This window comes from Gymnogyps californianus, chromosome 3, assembly GCF_018139145.2.
Source record: "Gymnogyps californianus isolate 813 chromosome 3, ASM1813914v2, whole genome shotgun sequence".
Classification (NCBI taxonomy): domain Eukaryota; kingdom Metazoa; phylum Chordata; class Aves; order Accipitriformes; family Cathartidae; genus Gymnogyps; species Gymnogyps californianus.
In genome coordinates this window covers 74394565-74419604 of record NC_059473.1, presented here as the reverse complement: position 1 = coordinate 74419604, position 25040 = coordinate 74394565, and the positions used below count along the sequence as shown (strand labels likewise).

At 40.1% G+C, this 25040-nt stretch overlaps 1 protein-coding gene across 1 annotated transcript in view; it reads right to left on the bottom strand.

Moving 5' to 3' along the window:
• Nucleotides 1–25040, bottom strand: part of HS3ST5 (heparan sulfate-glucosamine 3-sulfotransferase 5) — a 96310-nt gene that overhangs the window by 6225 nt on the left and 65045 nt on the right. The gene's annotated exons all lie outside the window — the stretch shown is intronic.

Here is a 25040-nt window from a genome sequence, read left to right as displayed (position 1 = left end):
ACAGTGTATGGGGGCATGTTTACTGTGTCTCTATTATTATTAGAGTGTAAGGTGGAGAGAAATCTAAAACCGTGTATTTCCTGATCTGTGCCAGCAAGCCCATGATGACAGACCTGAGAAGCATGTAGGTGGGGTGGGTACAATGATGATTTTTCAACACCAACGCATCCTATCAGCTCTCCCTGTGCTGAGCGTCAGCTTGGGCTGTTCTGTGGAGAACCTCTTAAGCACCTCATCTGCCTGGCACCAGCCTTGGCTGTCATGTCAAGACCTGATGGGACACAAACTGGCATCCTTGAATTGAGCATGCCTATATCCCCAGATTTCAGCAGCAGCAAAGCATAGACTTAAATTTCCCTTTCTGATGTGCTCCAGAGACCATCTAAAGCCCCCAAATGAGCTTTGATTCAAATACTTTAGATATGAGGCAGGCAGAAGTCAAAAGATGTGACCTTGTGCCAAGAAGATTCAATGAGAATAACCAGGAGGTCCCTAGGTAAGATAGAACGAAGTGCTGAGTAAAACTGTTTGTCTTTAGCCTGACTCTTCCCTAGGCATCAGGTTTGTGTTCAGGACTGCAGACCTGTTTAGGAGACTCAGAGCTGCATGCCTAATACCTTCTTACAAGAACTGAGGAGAAAGATCAGGAATCACCTGAACTACTCATCCATAGTCTCACTCCCTTGACCAAGGAATGTTTAATGTATTATGGAGTAGTTTCAACAGAAACAGCTTTTTTTCTGAATTTTGGCCGGACTTTGAACAATCTTTGATGTCAAGTATCTTATGTTTTACTACTAGCAAAGCTCCTTTTGCAGCTCACTTTCTTCTTTTCCAGCCTTAGGATTTGTATCAAGCAAGACTGGGATAGATTATTATACGCATATGACTATATACAGAAGCAGAATGGGTAGTGACAGTGCAAGGTTTGACTGGCCACTGTTAAACAGAGCCTGCAAATCTTTCTTTGTCCTGCCCATACTGTTAAATTTTTGTCCCAGAAAGCTCTCATGAGACTCCAGGATACAGTTTGGGAGCTACTACAAGCCAGAGATCATTCCCAATAGACAGCAGGCATGCAGCCTGCCTGCCTTAGAGCTGGCTGAGTTTAATGCTATGGATGCGGGTCACTCCATAGTAGTTGTCTCAAGGGTGGTAGAATAGTCATTCCCAAGCACATTTATTTTACTGCTATAGAGAAAGCCTTTGTAAGACCAGCCCATCATCTCTTGATAAAAGAGCCATGCAACATTGAAGCTCTGAGTCTAACTGAGTCTCTAACACACTTCTGGTGGGCTAATAATAATAGTAACTCTTTATACAGCCAGGTCATAGCTCAGAATAACCTATCATACAGAATATGTTGCTTTTTACATAGATAAAAGCAACTCTATAATAAGAATTCTTATCTAAGATCCTTATTGCAACAAGACTCATATAAAACACAGAGTAAAAGGAGTTTGCAATGTAAAACAGAGACAGAAGTATTATCATCCTTTAAAAAATAAATGAGGAGCAAAGGTACAGAGAGAATAAGTAAGTGATTTGCTCAAGGTCACAGAGAAAACCTGTAGCACCAGTGGGGTTCAGTGTGAAATGTTTGAATTCCTGTCTAGTGCCTTAACTACATGATAAACTTTTGCCTTTTTTGTAGTATACTTTTTCTTAACGTTGAAAAATAAACATGAAAATGACATATAAATGAGGAATTCTAGACATTGAGCAAGGCAGAAAACCCATAGCTGAAGCTTAATTATTAAGAAAAATGCACAAATATTATATCTCTATGTTGATATGCTACTGCTAATTACTCTTTTAATTAAGTTGTTTAATTAAAAAAGAGGAAAGAGAAGGACATGGTGATGATGATGTTGATGTTGATGATGATGATGATGATAGCAAATTTTCATAGGTTTCCATTTTTAAATCCTTCAGTGCTGCTCTCTATCACTTCAGCATTACAACAATTGGTTCTGAACTTCATCTCTCAGAAAACATATACATATGCAGCCCACTGTACATGAAACTAAAGTGCTGTCCACATGTTCTACCTTATACAGGCTCTTGGACCCCAGTTAAGTCCTACCTGCAGGCCTCACTAAGGCTGTGGAGGTCATCAGGCCATAATGAAATCAAATTAATGACAAGCTGTTTCCTGAAATAGATTCCACAAGGGCTCATGACCTCAATATTAATGTTTGCAATAAGATTCAACGCAAAAAAACCAAACCAAACCAACCAACCCACCAAACAAAAACCCCCAAAACCCAAACCAGTTCCATTTGCTCTTTGTTTGTATGTACCTGAGTACAGAAAAGTTTTCCACAGAATGACAAGTACTAAACACCCACTAGAAATGCAAATATATCATTATTTATTTGCTTTTTTCAGTTTTGCTATCACTTTCAGGATCTAATTTAAAGTCCATGGAAGGAGCTTTATTCCAGAGAGGCTGTGACCTCTATAATACTTTCCTCAGATGTTAGTTTTTTTCATGAAAAAAATGTAGAGAAATAATATCTCGGCTTCAGAAAAGGCTACATCTTGCAATGGATGTACTGAGATAGCTCTGTGTGACAGAGGAGAGGACTGAAGAAATATTTCTATTTAAGCCACAGAGTTAATACAACCAGAATGTGATTAAGGTGAAGGTCCCTAAGGCAGAAATGTTGCTGGGGGCTAACATGGCAATACTTAAATGAAATGTAAAGAAGAAATGAAAAGGAAGAAATAAAAATTCTGGGACATATTACAAGCTGCACAAAGTTTTCTATAAGGAACGCATACTTTTAAACTTAACAAGAAGCTGGAAGGCAAGATAAAATGTAATCCAAAGTGACAAGATTTTAGCAGCTATTTGAGGCAAATAGGGGTGTTTTTTAAAAATTTTTTCTCTCTGTTAGGGACGACAGCTGAACTGGCACACAGTAGGAGGAGGGTTGGGAAAGCTGCAGGCAGAACTTTCCCAGTAGCTGGCTGCTGAAAGTGGAACCTCACACCGAAAGAGATGACAGTATACTGTTGCACATCTCCAGTGGGCTTACGTCAGAAATATCTATCTTGAACAATCTAGTTAAGTATGTATATAAGGAAAGTCCCTTCCTAAATATCCAAGAGAGTCACAATGCACAAAGAACACCACAAACAATTCACAATGTGGAACGCATAATTTCTAGAAATGAAAGTGTGTGCAACATCATGTAGAGAAAAAAATGTAATGTGCTTTGTGATTTCAGATGCACACCTGATCTAACTTGTTAGATTGACGTGGTAAAGTTAAATAAAGAAGCTTCATTTAGCACTAGAAAGTAGCCTTATCAGCGTATTGATGTGAATGCCTCACCCAGCCCCATTCTCCATGTTCACATCCTTGCTGGTGAGAGGACTGGGGTTATTGAGTGAATTGCCAAGGCAAGACAGTACAACTGTGTAGAACTCTGATTATAACACCAATTGAAAAACAGATGGACTGTTCCTGACAAGATGAAATGATCATGGGTGAAGGAAGATATTGCATGTGCTGGCCAAATAATGTGAATTTTTGGTGAACTCTTGTAAAAGTTAGTTTTAGGTTCAAGTTAGGTCAAAGTCAAATGAGTAGGATAAAACCAGAAAAAAACGTACCAATAATGACGGTATTACTGATAAAAGTCTGAATTTGATAAGACCACAAATTGTGCAGAAGCACTGAAAACAGAAGCTGTTGCTATAGTGACCTATTCCAAATAAACAGACAATGAGACAAGAAAATTGCCAGGAACTTGTTTGAAAATGATCAGAGGGAAATTTTTGGACACATGGAGCAGAGATGAGAAGATGCTATTGATAAATGAATAGCATGTGGTTGATTATGGAGAGAAGTGTAAGAAAGGAAGGCAACATATAATCCTTTGGTAAACAGACTGAAGAGATACAGTCTTGATGGAGTGATGTGATTAATCAAAGTGAAGTACAAATCACAGGCAAATATGCATAAAGGAGGCTGGAAAAAATAATAAATAGGAGGTGTTTTTTTAGTTGAATTTGTCAATCAGTTGGGATAGATTTTTTTTTTATTTTGCACACCAGCAGGGGTCATCTGTTGACCAACAAATATTTGTTTTTGTACACTGCAAAAAGATCTTTGAGTTTATGTGGAATTTAAATACAGTGACTGAGAAAACAAATCAGAGAACTGATCACTTGGCACGTTTCCATTTCTCTTGATTTTGCATTGTTTCTTGAATGTTGACTACAGCTTCTTGCATTTGTCACTGTGAGTAAAATTCATACAAATCAAGCACTTAGACTTCTTCTGGGGTGGGAAATCACATGCCGTTTGGAAAAGGAGGGAATTGTGTGCATTATCTCATCAGCTCATGACCTTCTTCATGATCTGGCTGGAATAGCCAGTCATGCTCCTACTCCTTCTTTAGCCTCCTCCAGGTCCTCCCCTTCCCTTTGTGCTGTCTCACCACTAATGAAAGTCTAGGCTAGTGGCAAGGAAAAGATACAGCCCCGCTGTAGTTTTTCCCCAGTACCCTTCGCTTCGATGGGTTAATTGCAACAGTACTACTGCACCATGTGGACTGTATTAAAGAGCTAGAATAATCATGATTTTTCATTAGAGAAAGGATTTTTCATTCCTAATAGCATTGAATAGCTTAAGAACAGACAAAATTCTTCCCCTTTTTGACACAGTAAAATGAAATGGATAATGGGAATTGAAAGCTTTGAAAATACCATTTTTCTGAAGGAATGGTGAAGTGCTGAGCCTGCAGAAATGGAATTTGGATTTTTTTTTTTTTATTTTCCTTAATGGTTCCTGTTTTCAATATCAAAAAGAAATTTAATTCTCATGAGCAATTACAGGGTTTCAATTTTTTCTTTCTAGCATAAGAGTGAGACGGGATGAAATAAGATTAATGCACACTTGCTCAATTCAGGTTATGAAGGAAGAAAAGAAGGAAATATGTTCACAACATGGAACAAGTTCATAGATTCAGGTAAATATCCCTGTGTACTAAACATGTCCTTTTCTCCTCGTGACTCATATTGACTGAAACAGTGGAGAAGAAAATGTTAGCAAAGCTGATGGAAAACAGTAAATAGTGCAGATAAACTCCAACATAAAGATTTCCTATAATCTTATGCCACAGCTGCAACAATAACTTAAAAATACCTTTTTTTGTCTGCTATTATAGAGTTTTGACATTTAGGACTGCCTTTAAGCTGCCCTTGAAGCCAGTTCTTTGTGAAGTGGTAAGACTCTTTCTCCAGAAAGGCTGCTTTACTCTGGGAGACCATCCACAAAATCAGCATCTGTATGTGGATACTAGATAAGAAAACATATGTTCATTTCACAGAAGCCAGCACACTGTCAGTGCTGAAAGAGCATTTGTGATTCGTAATCCCAAGCCCATCATGGCTGGCTTGAGTGGTACACCCAGATATCTGGGTTCTCTCAAGCCTATAGAGAGTGGTAATAGCTATTTATTTAGTCCACTGCCCACAGGACATTTAACTCCAGACACCCTCAAGACTCATCTATCCGTAGTTTTACTATCTCTAGATAGCTGCTGTGTCAAGTGACAACAGTACAGAAGGCCATAACCAGCTCTTTATCACATTCCTTTCTCAGCCTGACCCCTTCTGGTTTTTTTGCATCTTACTGAAAGACATTGAGCAAGATGGTGTTGGGAAGAGAGAAACAACTCCAAAGCTTGCTATTGCCTTTGCGGTGCCCTGTGCCAAACAGATCTGCTGCCAGATTGTCAGAGTAGTTAGGAATCTCAGATGCTTTGATGCCCTTGAGGTCTCAGACACATCTGCTTAGGAAAACTGCTTTATTGCATCTGAGCCGGCGAGGCAGGCGGCCACGTTCTGCTGAATGATGACTAGGTTGCCATGATCCACGCTTAGCTACAGTGCTCTAGGAACACTTCCAAGCACATAGATCTTAATAGGACTTCATTAGTCCAAAATACAGATGCCTGTTTCCTTGCCAGCATCCTGAGTATATTACCCTGCACTGCTCTTCATAGAGCATGAGATTAATCTGATAGGGTTGGCCCTTTTCTTTTAATTAATGGTGTTTCCCCAGCTACTTCCCTCCTTTTCTTCTGAAATAATCACCTTTCTTGTCTGCTCCATTTCTCAGGAACGGTGGAGCTGATGACCCTAAGATAGAAAACCTGTGGAAGAGCAATTCTGACTGTAGAAAGTTTATAATAGATACTAATTTCACAGTTTTCAAAAGAGAATACCAGCCTCATTTCTTCCAGCCGGCATTACAACAGCTGCAACCAAAAAAAGCAATCTAAAAGGAAAAAGGAGGTTGAGGACCAAAATGCAGTGAAATGGAAGAGAAGGGAGGAATGACTGCAAAAGTGAAAAGAGAAATCATAAAGGGAGGCCAATAGCACTGTCACATTAGGAATAAACAGTTTGTTTTTCAGCTCTGGGAAAGACTTAAACAAGAAGATTATGACTCCTCAGAGAGAAAGGTAAGCAAGTAGATATCCAGAGCTTTCTTCTTCTGTCCTTCATTTAGAGTCCAATCTTTGTCATGAACAGTTTCACTGCATTGAGTAGGGAAGTGCATGAAGGCAGGAGGTATTTCTTAATATGATTCAGCGTGAAATAAAATTACATCTTTTCACATACTTGTAATTTTAAAATGTTCTTTTCCACTACTTCGAGTCATGCCTGCAGACTACTGCTCTTTGGTTTTTTTCCTGGAAAAAGTTGCCCTTTCCCAAACAATATCACACCTGAAATAAGACATATGAAAGACTGTTTGAAGGTTCTTTAATTAATTAAAACTGGCAGACAATTTAAGTTAATTCTCCTCTTAGCTATTATGGTGGCAAAATCTAGATGGCCTCCTGCAGCTCCTTACAGCTTTGTTTTCTGTGACTTTCTTTTAGAAAAGTAGCAAAACTGACTTAAATGTAAAATATTACCAGGAGTCAAAAGCATTGATGGGAAAACTAACAGCAAAAACTTAACCAAGCTGCAAATATATTTTGCTGGTACACTGCATTTACCGTGAAAAACACCTAAGTAGATTTTTGCTCATGGCTTTCACTCCCCAGTGGGAAAAAATTCCAATGTATGAGTTAACCTTCCCCCCCCCCCCCCCCCGTATATGGACATGTTATAAAAAAAATAATTTGGGTGATTCTAAACATTTTTTTGCAGCCTAATCTTAGTCCTTGCTCCTCAGGGCAGATACACTGGCCTAGCTACACTGCTGCCATCCACCATGCTATGTGTGGTGCAGTAATACCTACTGCCTGCACAGCTGTGTCTTGCTCTGGCTGCTAAACTGGAGTAAGCAGCAGTGATAAAAGTCCTTTTTCCTATTATTGATGCAAATGACCAGGTGCAGTGAGATGATATTGCAAAATACTGCAAGACAACTAAATATGATGATGTCTTCTTCTGGTCCTGTTCTCCTTCAGCTTCTGTGACTCTGTGATCTGCTTCTTACACAGCCTCAGCTTTTCCTGAGTGTCCTGTGGAGCAGGCAACTCTCTCTTGCCCACCTGCATATCTTTATGTAGTACACTTGCTCATCTCTTTTCTCTTGTCCAAACTCGTATTCTGGACTGCCCCATTACTGATGAGTAGACATCACACTGTCTAATACGGGGCACCTACATTCGTTCTGGATCAGTAGCATCTCTGTCTTTTACTCAGACCCTTAATCTGAGACGTATTCAACTCAGACTACTCTCTGAAACCTCATATGGAGGCTAAATTTCATAGCTTCTTTCTGCATAAATGTTCCAAAGATACAGTCTGTTACATACCTATATATCTAAAATTTTCCCATGGGTTCCCTTCACCATTTTATCCGAACTACTGCAGTGGTCTTTGCTCTGGCCTTGACCAATATAACTGTGCTCCATTCACATCCATGCTGAACAGTGCTGCAAAGAGCATTCTTCCAGCCTGTCTCTCTGACTACACCACATCTGTCTAGGCACCATTTTATTACCTTCCCATTTTCTCTGTCATATCTTTCTGTATATTTCTATGTCTTGGTATTCCATGGGGTTTCTACTGGGGGAACAGCGAGAAAGGGAGTTTAAAATCTGGACGCCAAAGACCACTCAGTCATTTTTCAGAATGCAAAGTCTAGGTGCTTCCCCTCTAAGTCCTGACCACAACACTTCCTATTTTAATGTGGAAATTAAATAGTGCTGCCTATTTTAATGTGGAAATTTAAGTGAAAATATCAATGCCAGTTTAACCAGGAACTTGTTACAATGGTTCCATGAGAGAGGGAGACCTATTAACAGTTTTCTCTGAAAATGAGAGAGCTGTGATTTTATGCTGTGCATGTGTTTTAAAGGCCAATATTACACTGCTATACTGGCTGGAGTGACAGCTCACAGCCCCCATCTGGGTGGAAAAGAAAGGGGAAACAAGGACAGACAGCTCATGTCCGCAGCAGCCAGGTGTTAGAGAGCTGCACGGTGCCAGAGAGTTCCCCATAAATGAGCTCTCTGCTTGCTAAGCAGTCCTGCTTCTCTTGCACAGCCCATTCATCTTCCTCCCATTGGGCAGCATGAGCTGTAGAAGTAACTGCTGTCTTGGGGCTGTATTCACTCTCTTACATGTACCCAGCTTGGCAAATACACCTGCTCCATGGTTTTAAATTAAAAAAATAAAAACATAAAAAGTCAACCAAAACCTCTTTGCACATGCTTTACTGGTGGGTCTCTGTGGCAAGAAAGATGGCAGCAGAGAGAGATATGTGCTTCTGATCCTCACTGGCAGTCACACCTGAAAAATTACAGAAGGCATGAGATGCCTTCTCTCTTTGTCTCTTTTAGAGCAACTTTTTAGAGAATACTTTTCAGTGTACTATTGATGGTCTTGATACTGATTTCACGCTAATGCAGCTTGATTGACTTGGTGGACTTAATCTAACTTGAACTCCATGGAATAGAGAGGATCTAATCCTTTCTCTGTGGGTGCTTGTGACTTAGTATCACTTTCCTAGAGATGTATTTATTTATTTATTAATTTTAATTTGGTTTTTTTTTCCTGACCCATCATAATGACAGTCACCACATGGACTGTCCATATTTTTGGATATAGACACATTTTGTCTGCATGGTAAAATACGCTAGAAATGATGCCACTAGAAGATGCTATCACTTGTCTGCCGCATAGTTAGTGGTGAATCAGCGAAAGAAGAGAGAGAAACAATGGATTTAGCTAGATGTAAAGCTCATGTAATTTATCCAGGAACTTGAAATAACCTCTGGCCTATGCAGTTCACATTTATAGTGGCCACTACTCAAGGTATCTGTCTGGTTTGGCTTTGCTCCTGATGCTCATTTACAGAACTTACATCCTAATACCTTTTGGGATCATGGGCTGGCTGCAGCCTCAACACTGACTATTTCGTACAAATATAGAAAACTGTAAAATAATCTGCACAATTCAAAATATATTGGTTGGGTGAGAATTAACTGCAGAATATCTCAGCGTTTTGTTTAATTGGCTTTGAAATATACAAAAACACCTCCTCATGTTCTAAAGAACCTCATATTTAAAGCAACTGCCATATAAGTATACAATAAAATTAAACTAGTTCTGTTTGTCTATGAAAACATAGGTCCTAAAGAGTCCTGCTTACAAATTGTGTAGCTATCAGTGAGTGACATCTTATAAATGTCTCAATAGATGGGAGAGTTGATCTAATAATGAAAAAAAAGAATACTCACAAATAATTTATTTGTCATTTGATGGGGGAAAAGACAAGTGAATAATTTATTTGGTCAATATTATTCAATCATCAATAGAACTGGTAGAATAATTTATAAATTTACTCATGAATAATTTATTCATCAATTGATGGTAGGAGGAAATTAATGAAGTAAACAATATCCGAGTAACACTCAACAGGCTCTCAGAGGCAGGCAGGACAGCCAGGGAGGAACTGAGGGAATGGATCCCTTTCGTCAGCCTCATGGCAGCCTGTGCACTAGCACAGCGGATCACCAAAGGGCAGCTGCCCTGTAGCCGCTTCTGTAGCTTGCTGATAGTAGTCACCTTCTTTCCCATCTACCCACCCAGGACAACAGATCTGCAAAGGTGCCCTGAGAGCACTGTGTGATTTCTTTGTGTCTTTGATGACCATGGGAAGCTGTTTGGAGATTCCTTCTCTGGTGTTCCACCAGCTTCTGCTGTGATCGCTCAAGCCAGACGCTGCTTGCTCTGACACGTGGCAGCAGAGGCTGCGGATGCCATTGCAGCCTTTCAGCAGCGTGAAACTTGTCACGCAGCTGAGAAGTGTGCTGTGCTCTGCTTGTGTACTTCAGGTAGGAAGCAGAGGGTTTCCCTCAGAAAGCCACAGGACACTGTCCCCTGTTTCTAGATAGACTGCAAAAATAAAAATTAAAACTCCAAGGCATCTTAGAGAAAAAAATCTTAACAGCTTAAAATATTTCATGTTGCATCCTTAAAGGGCAAATCATCAAGCTACTCAGATCCACACTAGATTACAAAAGTCTGGCTGTGCAACTGAATTGTGCTGTGCCTGAAATCAAGCAACAAATTGCTGATGTGCAAAGAGTTAATGCATTCAGAAACACCCCACTGCCTTCAGATGGCATCCACTGGTTTGCTCTGAGTTTGCTCTACTGTCATTGAATGAATCCATAACAAATCCAGTCTGAAGGTTAACCAAGAGCCGCGACAGAATACTGTTAATAAAAACCATCTCGAAATGGCTTTTGTTGTGTTATAATCTCACATTGTAATAGCTGTCATAAAAATACAGATATAAAGTAGACATGAGGATGTGAGCAGAAGTTTTTTTTTTCTGTTTTCAACGTGCTAAGTTTAATGGTGGATATATGTGCAGTTTGGGATGAAAACAGATGCCCTTTATGAATAGAATAAGTGGAGGAATCAGCTGGCTTATGTTCTTCTCTCAACTGCTACGTGGATTTTTCCACTCTTTGTTCCTTTGTTAACTATAAACTGTAAGCACTGAAAATCAAAAAATGAGGGAAAGTTTATGAATTATACACGGTCACAGAGTTTATTAGCGGTCTGTGCTCATCCTCTTGGGAGTCACTGGAGGAAGAGCTTTGAGCAATTTCCAAATTTTCAAATGGGTTCTCCATTTCTTGATTTCATTCAGCTTTTGATATGGTGCATAAATTATTTATCAGGGCTACCATTATTTCGTTAGCTTGCGTTGTCCTCTGGCACCATGTCTGCAGAATGATATTCATTTTGCATTTGCAATTACTAAACTTAAAAGAAATCAGTTAATTCTTCCTCTATTCAGCTCTCTTGTTTTGCAGAATGATGTGTGAAGGACTGAGATGTGAACAGAATTTCATTTTGACCTTGAACCATAATTACTTTTTTCATCCTGCCATTTCACCAGAAGATGTAACTAAAGTTTATGTAAGAAATATTTCTATTTTCCTTTCTCTCTCTTTTTTTTTAGGTGGGAAGATGGGATAGGAAATAAATTTTTCCACATCATAAATTCACCATTAAAGCTTAGTGAATTACGAGCTATGCTGGTTAAGTTCAGAGAAAGATCCTCTTTAATATACTTTAAGTCTGTCTCCTTGAAGTTAATTTTTGAGGCAGTTCATCTCATAGCTTCCCAGTTGCAATAGCATCTGAATGGAACAGCTTCTCAATTACTTCACCTTACAGAGTGTAATGGAGACACTAGTCTTTTTCACGCCAGAAGGTACAATATATTCTTAAGCAAATGTTTATTATGATTGACTTCCTCCTGTTTTACTCGCATAACATGCTTACATCCCTTCCTGCCATCCCTCACCCTGCTCTGCTGATGCAATTACCAGGTAGCAGGCTACCAGGCAGATTTCCATTTAAAAATATATATAGGTAGCTTTACACCTAAAACAATGTGCTAATGGACTGGAGCCAGATCACAGCTTAGCCTGGAGGAAAACTTTATCCTCACTGTTTGGTACAAGAGCAGACTCAATTACACTGGTCCAAAATAATTTCCCCGCGTGCCCATGTGGCACATCCATTTCCTGCCCCTTCCCAGGGCTCCTCGGCTGAAGCCCTCTTGCAAAAGAGGAGGAAGAAGGAGAAGATCTAGTGGGAGAGGGCTCATTTCTGTCCAGCTATGGTTCCCCTTATGCAAAGAAGACCTGGGGATATCTGCTTAAAAATCCACGTTTGTGAGGTGGTAACTTACTGAACAGCTGGCTGTGAGAGATGGTGACAGAGCTGCCTATGCTGCAGAGCAGTGGCACATCCCCACCTGAGGCCCCTGTCAGGATGGAGGATGGATGGCAGTGCCACGCTCCTTCCCCTGTGCTGACAGCCATTCAGGCAAACGATTCGCCTCCTGGCATCTCTGCAACGGGCCCCGTTTTCTGCAAATGCAAGATCACAGTCTAGAATAAGGAAACAATATTACAGTATTACCTAAGATTATTTTTCTAGTACCAGCTATGGATTAATTCACTGATTTCTTTCAAGTAGCACTCTGTCCTATCTGCAGGTTCACTTTAATCCTTTGGTCTTTGAAGATACTTCTCTCATGACTCCGCGAACATTCTTGCTGCTAACTAACCGCCTTACTTTTCTCTAGAAATATTTGTGGTTTTTGTGGGCATTAACATGCTAATGTCCGGTACTACTTCCCTGAGCAATTCTCATTCTTGAGAATGGCAGGCACTTTTATTCTTCTAAGAGCATGAAGTGTATTGTATTTGATTAAATTTAATGTATTTAGTAGTTCTGTGGGACTGATCACAAATAAGAATCCAAGCAGGTGGGATGATGTCAGTGGCCACATTATTATTATCAACAGAATCAGACTTCTGGAGAGTAAGGTATGAGATAGGGCACTTCTTACCTCCAAGTTAATGGTCCTAATGCTGTCTATTTAATAGTTAGCTAACAGACTATGCGGTTGCAGAGATGTCTTTATGTTGAATTAGGTGAGCTAAGGAAGCTGCTAACTTCTGTTTTGTAAAACACAGGTATGTAGTAGGTACAAAGGTACCATGGAGTTGAAGTTTTATATGTGCAAAGAACCTTGCTTTCCATTGCAAAGGTTTGTTATTACATTTAAAGATGCTTCTGTCCTTCCCCTTTGTGTTTGTAGGTATATTTTTTTGTCTCTGAAAGGTGCTGGTTCAGTGCTCTCACCAGCTAAATCTACCTGCAGAAAAGACACCAAAATATCCTCAGCAATAGTAGGTTTCTCAAACTACCCCGTGTCAGAGGAACCATTCCCGTCATCCTGCTGGGACTCCAGGCGCAAATTTTTTGTGCAAGTACATGTATCCTAGTCAAACAGCAATTCCCTGCTGTGGGGTGACTGCTCCCCGCTGCTCTCTGCTTCTCCCCAGTTGCCTGTTGGTAGGAAGCCTCTCCCAGGGAGAAGCTGTCGGGCTCCTGCCCAATCTGCCCACACTCCCAGGCCCCCAGGGACAAGCCATATAGCTGGTCCCCCCTGCTGCCAAGTCCAGCCTAGTAAGACCCAGTAAGAGGGCATTTCCCTGCACCTGGCCATCTTGAGATCCAGAGGGGCTCCCTGTGCTATTTATATATGCAGGTCATGGATCTCTGTGTGAATCCTTAGTCTAGTACTACATAATGACTGGCACTAAGCATCATTCTGCTTAGCTTACCCCCAAAGGTGCTGATCCCCATCAGTTTTCACAGTGCCCAGCTTCAGGCTTTATTCACACTGCTGTGTGAAGAACAGGGCTGATTAAAAAGAAACAAACTCTCCAAGTACATTCACACTCCTTGTCCTAAATCCTCATAGCTCTACCAGGGTATGTTGGAGAAACCAGCCATAGAACTATGAACGTGTTTGTACCCTTTGATACACCAGGCAAAAAAAGGAAAAAAAAATAAATCTCTTTTATCTCTTAGAATATTAACAGCTTCTTTCCATCTATGAAAATAACAAATACTTGCTTTGAAATTAAGTCTGTCAGCTGAATATTAATGGAAAACGCTTCTACAGACTAGTATTTAGTCTGCAGTGTAAAGGTAAAAAAAAGAAAATTAAGCCATCCACCCAATTGCCTCCTGTCAGCAAGGGACTGCTCTGCACAGGGCTGTGCATACAGCTCCTTCTGAGGTTACCGAAGGGGCCAGCCCCTGCACATGGAGCTTCCCTTGTTACTGCAGCCTCTGTAAAGATATAAATGTTACACAACAAGAACAGCTGCTAGGCTTATCCCTTGAACAAACAGAAGATAATGCAATTGAGTTTGCTTTTGGCCAAGGAAGGTTTGTTCAGAGGGGTGCCTAATGCTTTAGATAAAAATGTGGATCAGATTGTTTGACACCAGTTTAATACCTGGAATTCTAGAGCAGGCTCTAGCCACTACCTTACTGCGTTCCTATACATTTCCCTGCAGTGTCCCGGCATCCAAGCCTTGATGGCTGCAATGCTGTGAGAATGCCGCAGAACCTCCTGCCTGTAGCTGTCTCTCAGCTTGCAGCTTGGAAAAGGTAAACTTGTTCCACTGACAACTTCTTCCTCTGTTCAGGGTTACCATTTTTTCCACCAAAGCCTTCCCTTGCCAGCTAACAGAAGTAATGGAGCTGAGACCTCTGCTGCAACTGAGAGTGCTTTGAGCTGTACCAACTGTCCGCCTTACATGAAGGCAGATCTGTTTGAAATTCCCGTAGAAGAACAATACTATTATTATTGCTAATTAATAGTAGGCAAGGACACAAACCCATTCCAAATCAAATTAAGTTCCAATCAAAAAAGTCAACTGTGATTTCTAATTGATTGCATTTTAAAATCAGTCAGGTTATGTATGTTTTTTTCACAAGTTCCGGCAGCTTATTGATACTTGTCTTTCTAGTGCAACTGAGATTGAAGCAGAACTGTGGAGGTTTTTTTTTAATGGAATCGACTTTTTTAAAGGAAGATCTATTTTAATTAGAATTGTACAGCAAGATTTGTCAAGCTCATGTTCCTCTGGAAGTTTATTATGAAGCTATGTGGAAAGAAAGATGCTCTATGTGTTTACTCTCTCCCAAAAGGCCAGCTGAAGTTAAAATGAACCTCTGTGCCTGCTAGCAACAACAGACCCCATGGGCCTCCTAAATTCCTGCTCAGCAAAGGCTGCTTCACACTGAGAAAAGGAAATATCATTGCCTTTCTTCAGAATGGCAGATTAAGTTTTCCCTGGTTTCCCCTTTCTGAGGATCAGACTCCAACATAACATATATGGATGCTAAAGAACCCAGATAGCTGGTTCAGCTTTAAATTAATAACATCAGTACTCCAGTCAGATGGGGCATGATACAGTTGTTAAGTTTGTTCACCCCGACTCCTTCTGTGTGTTACACTAATAGTTTAATGTAGTGCTTCTGCCTTTCCTCTTGCCCAAGTTTCAGGAAACTGTTGTTGAATAGCGGGTGCCTGCGTTTGGCCATGAACATTCAGAATTAGAAGGAGGGACATTCCACACCGCACCTCGATTCAGACTGTGACACTTAAACTCATGGGAAGTTGTAATAGTATAACTAATAATATTGGAGTTAAGTCTTTTGATGCTACAGGGGAGAGCAATTGCAAAAGTCTGAGTGTCCAAATTCCTGGGTTCTGGGTAGCTCATGACTGTGTTTCAAAGAGAGGTTAGTAAAGAAAAAACACAATATGGACCAAACACTCCATATTATGCAGGATGAATGAAGGAATCCCAAATAATAATGATCATGGATCAGTGGAAATCAGTACAATAGGACATGCAACAGTGATGCAGGTAAATCTGTAGCCGAGTGAGTCTTTGGAAAAACAAATCAGCATTAAACCAGTCATTCATCAGTAAGGAATGACCATCAAAGTGATGGGGTTTCAGTATCAGAATATAAAAACTTTGGATAAAGACACACTATATTATCAGTAAAAAAACAACCTACATTTCATTGAGACTGAACAATTCAATTTATGTCTTGGGCAGAACCAACATCAAACCCTTTGGGACTTACCTAATGGAAAGAGTGACTTACACTGGTACGTACAATAACGGAGAGGTCTTTGCATTACCTGGGACCCCAGACAGTTGTCCCTGTTTACAATATACATTACTTTTTCTCCCATTATTTCTTCTCCGATTATTTCATGTTCCCAAAGGACAGTTAAAGTTGCTGGGGAATTAATATATATCTCTTCCTTGCTATTTCCTTCTAAATATGAGGAAAGACAGAAACTGGCTGTGGTGTGTGTTATGTTCCAGTGTTCCTGATCAGGTGACACCTCTCTGCTGAGAGTCCCCTGCTCCTGCAGGACAGTACGGTGCAGGGGAGTGTGTAACTTCAGCGTAGCTCCAAGACCCACCCTCCAGAGCACGCTTTTCCTCTCTGAAGAACATACCTGTCAGTCAATAGCTGCTCTTCTCAATCCTTGCTTTTAGGAGAGGTGGAAAACTCATTATATTCTTCTTGCGCTCTCTCTGTTTTCTTTAACTAAATTATATTTGCCACTGTAAAAGACCTATTGATTAATTTAATAGATCTTTTGTTCTTTCTACAGATTAATGTCTTACTTTTTATCTTATTTTCTTGTGCAATCTTCACTTCAGTCTATTTAAGCATTCTGAAAGCTTTATAGCATTTTTTAAACTCTTCATTCTTTTGTCCCTTATGTATCAGCCCGGGCAGGGGTGAAATCGCACAAGCACTCAGCAACTACCAGCCACAAACAGGTCCCTTCCCCCCTAGGGTGGTGTCTGGTGCAAAGATGACAAGTGCCAAAAGGATTTGTCACTCAGAAAGCTGACATCAGGATCGCTGGGCTAAAAGTTGACTCCAGTCCCCAACAGGGCTGGGTAAGAATATATATAATTTTCCTCTGTCTTTAGCAGAAAAAAATCTGACACCACTTCTTGATTCTCATCTCTCCTCAGGCTAGAGCCTTGGGAAGTCAGTCTGGGTGTGAAGTTGCAATAAATCCTGAGGACTCCAGCAGAGGCAACAAGAAGACAACTAATATACCAGTGTGATAACGTGATGCATAAAGTGACGGGGTAGGAGAAGCAGGACATAATGCTTAATGATACAAGTTCTCCTCGGTCAGTGCCCTAAATGTCAAAAGTCTCACCAGACAATTTAATAGACACAGCAATCTGGCTTCAGAGCTATATGGTGGAAAGTCACATTCCCCTGGATATTAGTCCTAAATCATGATCTCGCAATGTGCACTGTTCACACTGTACTGAATATCTAGGCTTTTTTAGAAATTTCCCATCTGCATACAGCAATTTGCTTGTTGATGTTGAGACATGATTGACATAATTCAACAATCTGTCTTATTAGTTAGCTTTGTAACTATGTAAAACGCTGACAATGATTATCCCAGTTGGCTGAGGACATGCTTCCTGTGACACAGTAAACAAATGTAGCAAAGGAGGCATTTTCCAAATGATTGCTCCAACCCCCTAATGAGAATGTTAACTTATTTCATCAGGGCTGCACTACACCAAGCGTCTTAATGAATCCTCAAGTCACACAGCTCTGTTTCTTGAGCCTGGGGTACAGTAGCTAGAATTGTAAGCCTATGGACTTTTCTCCCATCTTTAGCTGCATGCTGCATTATAATGAACCCATTTATTATACTGCCTGCAAAAAGACATTTCTTTGAAAAATAAAGTATTTCTGAGATTTGGTTTCAAAACCTACCAAACTCCTTAGAGGTGCGCTTCTTCCTATAAATCAGTGCCTCTTAATGGAAAGAACCTGATGAAAGAATGAGTAATGATAGGTAAAAAAAATAAGAATAAATCAACCTGCTCATTAACCTGCTTGCGCAGTAAATTCTCTGTGCTCTGAAGGCCAGGATTTAAGACAGTTCCTCTAAATCAGAGGATTCTTATGAATCCTGTTCTCCAGATCCCTTCTATAAGTTATGCTTGGGTAGTCAATGGCCATTTGTAGGGGATGTTTTTCAGGTGTTCACAAACATCGGCACTGATTTATTTGGAGAAAATAACACATGGTGTTCCCAGGGGAAAAAATCATTACCTTAGTTTTGGTGCATCTGATTACAGTAAGTCTCTATCATACTCACCATCTACCCAAATTATCCAGGGAACTGGCAGTGTTTAACAATGAAGGAAAGAGTGCTCCAGTGTCCAATTAAGGTTTTCTTTGAGGATTAATAAATCATGTCTCATCAGCCCCACTGACCCAGAGGTGTTAATCTTCACCTTATCACTCTAATCTTAAAGCAAAATTTTGCAGATCAAGAGCAGCAGAATGGTTGAGTTAATTGTTCCATTAGGCTGATGAAGTCTTTATACCCATGTCCAATAATACACTATTCCCTGAGTGTCTTTACATGCTCTGCTACAGAGCAGAAAACAAACAGTAAAAAGACTGCCACAGCTATTCAATGCAGGTGACCAGTAGCTTGGACTCTGCTCCATACTCAGCTGTTTTGATTTAACTGTGCTGCCTTCACATACTGGAGCAAGGCACTGAGAAGATCATAAACAGTCAAGGGAGGTTTTAGCACATCTAAATGCAGTTGCAAGAGGAAATAAATCATGTAGTCAATAACGGAAAGAAGACTTAACAGTTATCATCTGCCCTGTAAACAATATCCTTGATTAGAAGGCATAAACAATACAGTTTTATTTAAGGACAAGAATCCAGATATTTCACTGGAAAGAGTTTTTCTCATTGACAAGCCTACAGTAATCACGGAGAGCGTGGCAAATTGAGTTAAAATATGCTCCTAACCACTACAATAAATTAGAAATCACATTTTAACTGTGTTCCCAGTCTATCTGTATTTGCTTTTGTTTCTAAGTAATCAGGCAGGTTAAATTCTTTTGGCACGAATGTTCACAAAAAGCACGGAGCTCACATTAAAAATCCATTTCATAACCATTGCTTTTCAAACAGTTCCTCCTCCTGATCTGAGTTAAGCAGGAAAGGAAATGGGAATTGATACCTTTCAGGGCATGGGTCACATACTTGTGTGTCACTGAACAAAGGGGGAGAGAGAGAGATGGGATCAAAGCCAGAATAATTTCATGGGGTGGGTAGAGGGAAAAGGGAGGAGGGCTGGATTTCTGAAAGGCTTTTGAATGCATAATCTTTATTCCTGTTCACACAGTATTTCCTTCCCCATGTCTGTCTCCTTTTCTTCTAAACAAAACACAAACCTCTGCTTTCTCTCTCCCCACTCTGTCACACCCCCAAAGCAATGGGACTCAGACAGACTCTTCCCTCTTCCAGGGCTGAGAGACTAAGGACTCTGTGTTGGATTCAAGAGGACAGAAGCATGTGCTTGAAATAAGGCAAGTGTTAAAAGAAGGTTAAAGAGTTGGGTTAGAGGAGAGAAAAATGAGTAATGTTTTTTCCCTCTTCTCTTTTCTCCAAAATGTGAGTCACGTATTATGTCACTTTCTGAAACTCAGGCACAGCCTCTTCTTTTACACTCTGAATCCATTCCTGAATGTAACAACTGAACAAGCAAAGGAAACATTAAACAACACAATTGTTTATGTTGTTTTTCATAAAGCTTTCTCAGAGAAAGTGGAGCTCTTGGACAGCTGCTATTTCATCCATATTATTATTTCTTTTTTTGCATCTTGAAGATATTTCAAATAGATTCCTTTTAAAATAAAAACAGATAAGCTATTATCATGTTTACCCTCTGTGTCCTGTGCTGAGAAATGGGACATATCATTATACTGACTTCAAAGCATTTAATCTGTAAAAAAGACAAGTGACTTCTTACACATAAAAGTGTGCATCTTATAAAGCACCCAGATCGGATCATTTAAATGATTAATTTAACCAATACAGTTTTGAGATAAATTGATTTGCCTCTTTTCCCCTACTTATCATCCTCTTTCCCCTTCAACAATTTAGCATTCAACCCTATACTACCAGGCATACAACATTCCCAAGGTCACTCTAACTATCCTCCTTCAAGCCACCCGTTAAAACCCTCTTCTAGTATAAGACTATGAACAAAACAAAATTAATCCTCCCTTGCCCTCCAGCCTAAGAGGATTCAAACTCACATATCTCACCTCCCAAGAGAATTGCAACCTCTCCATCTATGGACTGGTGTCTTTATGTATGCACATGCATATGTGAATACCCAGAGACAGAGAGAAGGACAGAGCACTCTGTGCCGCTCCTAAGAAAGCTGTTTTATTTTACATTAAATAATTAAGGATTCCTTGGGCCAGAGAGCAGGACAGAACATGACCATAGGGCACTGATGAGGGCACTCAGCTGGGCAAGAGACCTGTTTTCTGCTCTTTGCTTCAAAGACTACTTGCTATTTAAACCAGTGACTGCTCTGAACGAAAGGCATAACTGAGTCCTTCCCTCTGCCCCGGCTGGTGAAGCGTGTGAGCCTTCATCTTCCAGGTGACTGGATCAGGAGGAGTGCAGCAGGAGGACTCCCAGGAAAAGAGGTCTTCCCTCGTTTGCTGCAGCTTGTGTCTGCATTGGGGCAGCTTCTGGTACTGAGTGTCTGCTAGGTCATCATCTGGTCAGGTCACTGCCTGGCCGGGTAGCCCCAAAAGTCAAACAGTGTCTCAGAAAGTTCAGGACTCAGCTACAACTGTGTTGCTTTTATGCCGTACTGGTGTTAGATTGGCTTCTCCTCCCATGGGGTGGAGGAGATGCTAGAACTGTGTCAGTACCTCTTTTTGGGCAGGCTTAAAGAAAAGTGATGGCACCTCAGTTAAGAGTCCTAGCACAAACCAAAGATCCCGAGTCCCTAAAGCTGAATTCTCAAGCAAGGCAATTCTCCACCCATTTTTCTAGCCATGTTGGATCACAGAGGTGCCTTCAGAACATGTCTAAGGCTGGTGTTAAGAGTTACAGAATTAAGTATTGCCAACAGCTAGGTCACTCAGCTGGGTTATCAAGATTCAAGTCCTTGCTCCAGAACGAATAATTAATCACAAGTCTCTGTTCACACTGGGTGAATGAATGAATGAATGAATGGATGGATGAAAGACATATCAAGTAAAAATGTGAAATATCATTGTGTCTGCTTCATCGAATACAGAAAGAAGGCTTGGCACCTAGCTGTAGGGCAGAGTTTGCAGCCAAGAATATCAAGAGAAAGGAGATGTCCATCTGGCCAGAGGCAGATGCTTCTTTCCCCTTCATTTCATTCCTGGTTAGTTCAGGTGGCTTCCTGTGCAGGTCCAAGGTGGAGCACTGCACTAGAGATTGAGCTGTCCAGGAGATACTACTTAAATCCTCTACATGTCAGTACCTGTCTTCTACATGCCTGAGCATCTAAGGGCGTCTAACCTACAGCCCTTGTCCTGTTTAGTTCTTAAGATGCACAGAAGAAATAGGTGTTTCCAAAGTTGACTGAAATCACTCATATTATATTCAATTGTTGTGCCCAGAAAAGAAAAGTGTGAGACAACACTGTAAATTGTGGTGTTGACAAAATAAAATCATCTACGCAAAGAGCATTATTATGAGACAAGTGAAATGTTTGGAAAGTAGTTAATGTCAGATCGTTCCCATTCATACATTTTTAAAACAGATTTATAAAATGCATCCAATTCATAAGTGGTTTGCCTTTCATATTTCTTGTTAATTTCTTTTATTGTAGAATTCCACTGAGTGAATGTCTCTGCACATTATGTATAGAACATAGCAGTGGAATAATTTTATATCTTCTTCTGTCTCCCTCTGCCTGAATTTTAATAATAATAAGTCTGAATGGTTATAACACAAAATTGAAGGCAACCTGCCTGACAAACCAGGCAGAATGCATGAAGAACCTCAGTGTTGCCTTATTTTTCAGATTTGTGACAAATTACATCTAGTTTATACAGAAGATGTTATTATCCTCATGTTTTTTCTCTTAAAAAAAAAAAGTTACTACATCTATGGTTCTCACTCTGTTTGGCAACAAAAAGTTTAAAAAAAAAAAGAAAAAGAAAATAATAGGATCAAAAACCTGTCTGAGATGATGAAAAATAAAAAGGGAGCCACGTGTACATCTCTCATTCAACTACTGTCAGTTCATCAGCCCAAATAACCAGACATCCATTTATAACTCAGTTGCAGCCTTTACTAGAAGACCAAATTCAATTTGCCGGAGTCTTAAAAATGAACTTTTATTTTAATCAGCTGGAACCTGAACCTCATCAACATGAAATCGACAGGAGTATTTCCACACACTTAATATGTTTGGGGTTGCACCTTTGATTTGCCACAGAATTTTCCTAGTCTGGGGCACCTTTTTCTGCCAGTAGCTGGAAGACTGCCGGTTTGCTGCTGTGGTACTTGGTCTGGTTCCCTATACAATTTAGAATTTAATTTCTCCATTTCTTTATTTTCAGTTTGAAATTGTTCTTTTGTCACCCCAGGAAAACTACTGTTGAGGTGAGGATTTCTTGGAGGTAGATATAGAGTCAGGAGAAATGTTTTTCTTTCATGGAGAGAGGCCAGTAGAGATGGATGAATGGAGAGAAGGAAGCCACCACCATAGATGGAACAGTTTTTCTTCTGTCCAGGAGGCAAAGCTAGGAGCTGTGGAAATATCCAGAGCCTTAAGAAGTGCCAATAAAGTAAAAAGCATCTCTCACAAGGCTGCCTCCACACTAAATACAACCCTCCCTTGTGAGTCGTTGTTCATTCTTAGAAGATCAGAGCTGCAATGGGCTGTCTGCCACATCCTGTTGTCACCTCCAAGTGAGGTGTAGACGATTAGTTGCCAGATTTGATGGCACAGATTGATAAGAGCTTATTTAGGCTACAGAGGAGTCTTTGTCAAAGACCTGGAAGAATATTACTTGCTAAGAGGTAACAAGGTAGAAATTTTGGTTAAAAGAGCCTGGTTGCAGTTTGTAATCTAATAGAAAAAGCTGTAACATTGATTTTGAGAACAGTGGTTATTGCAGTTTCCATCTGATTCTTCAGGGGAAAAAAAATAGGCAACTGCTAGCTGTATTTTCCTAAAATGCTTTGTATATCCCTAGCTGAGGATGGTGCAAACTCAACAAATAATATATTTGGATTACCCTTCAGGGATCACCCATTTCTCTTCTGCTAGCCTTCACTCAAAAGAGAGACTCTTGTAGGTCTTGCTGTGGCCTCCATTGTTCTGAAGGGAAACTCTTGCCAGGTCTACTCCAGCTGAGTGCACACCTCTCTAGGGACAGCAGGACTCCCTTTCTACCCTTCCCTTGTCCTTGGCTTTTGCTGAGTATAATTTATATTGTTACACAAATTTATTGCAAGCAAAGATTTTTTTTAAAATTGGGTTTACTCTGCAAGTATTAGACTGCAAGCTCAGCCCAGCAAATTTATCTTCTTTAACATTTGATTTCTTCTCTTTGCCATTTCTTTGTCTTCACTGAACAATTTTCTCAAAAAAAAGAAATTTTGTCAAAATAGCTGCTTTCAGCATGCTGTCCATATTACCTCAGTAAAAGAAGGAAATTTGATGTCTGGACATATGTAGTCTTGTGGAAAAGGGTCTTACTTCACTCACTGACAAGCCTAGCAGTATAGCTAATAGTATTTCCCCAAGGGGGTGGCCTTACTTTAAAAAAAGAGAAGAAGAAAAAGAAAAAAAAATCAATATTGACTCTTGACACATTTTCATTTACATCACTGCATGGCTTTCAGTCTGGGCACAAATCAATAGGCAGCTTTTAACACTGCTCAACTAGTTTGTTCTATGTAAAAGAAGAGAGATTTGCCTCAAGTGGCTTGTTTTTCCCTTTGGGCTCCAGGCAGACTCTTCACCATTAACAGTGTGTGATTCTTCGAAATGAAGTTGAGTTTATTTGACTGCTCTTTCTGTGACTGATCAGAAGAGCTTGAACTGTAATATTAATCACACGACGTTTTCTTCATCACCACTTACAGTCAATTGACTTTGTACTTAGTGAAAGCGTCTCAAGCAGCCAACTCAATGTACCAGAGGGCAAGAAGTCAATAGGAGGAAGAAAGATTTAGTTTCAAAACACAAAGTACGCAGGCTATGGAGCTGCTGCCACACACACACCGGGCACTTTATCACACTGCAGGTGTGCTGCTATTACATGTTTTTATTTGCATGATGAAGGCATCTGCATCACCTCAGTTGTTTTTGTTGAATAAGCCTTCTCAGTCAACTGCAGCTTTTCCTTCAATTTCAGGTTTACAAAGTGGGTTTAGGGACCAGGTAGTTTCTCCAAATTGCACTGGATTCAGCAACTATTTAGTTTCAATTCAACTCTCTACAGATTTCAGCAGAGAACTGACCCATGAAGCAGGCACCTTCTGTTTCAGATATACTGATGACTGTTACTCAAATGCCAGGCATATGTCATGCTAATAATACTGCCCATATGCTTAACAAATGCCAATTTGCCTAAGATACCATTAATACCATTTTAATAGCCACTTGCATACAGTGGGCCTTCTAAAACCACATCTTTGTCATACATTGATTTTTGAATATAGAAGAGCGGGAGTACAGATGCCCAGAGGTACAACATTAACAGTTTTGTTTCCTAGAGTCTCAGCACCTCACCTCAGAGAATTTTTAGCTCATGAAGCCTCCACAGAGGTTTTCACACTAAAGAAGTATATGCAACATTGAAAACAAGAGCCTAGAGGATTCATTTATTGCATGCAATACCTTAGAAATGTTCTTTGCTAGAGGCAGACTCCGTGTGAAGTCCAAAACACCATAAAATGGGCAATCATGTCTTTTCCTATGGCACATTTTAGACATGCATGACCAGAGTCTTCCCACTTGTGTAAAGCAGCTCGTTGACTGCCTTCATTGCTTTCATGGGGATTCTCTGTAAATAAAGTAGATTCCTCAGTGGTGCAGAACTGATGTAACACCCCGCACAATGTTGACTCTCCCCCTCTGGGCTTTTCTGGATTAGGCCTCTAATTATCTACATACATAGATACATGTAATAATAAAATAATGTATGGTAAATGAGTACCTGCTCATCCTAAATAAGTTTACTATCACTTTATTAAGCAAAAGTGTTGGTTTCTTTTCTGTGAATGAACCAAGGTTTATTCAAGACTGTTTTCAGTGG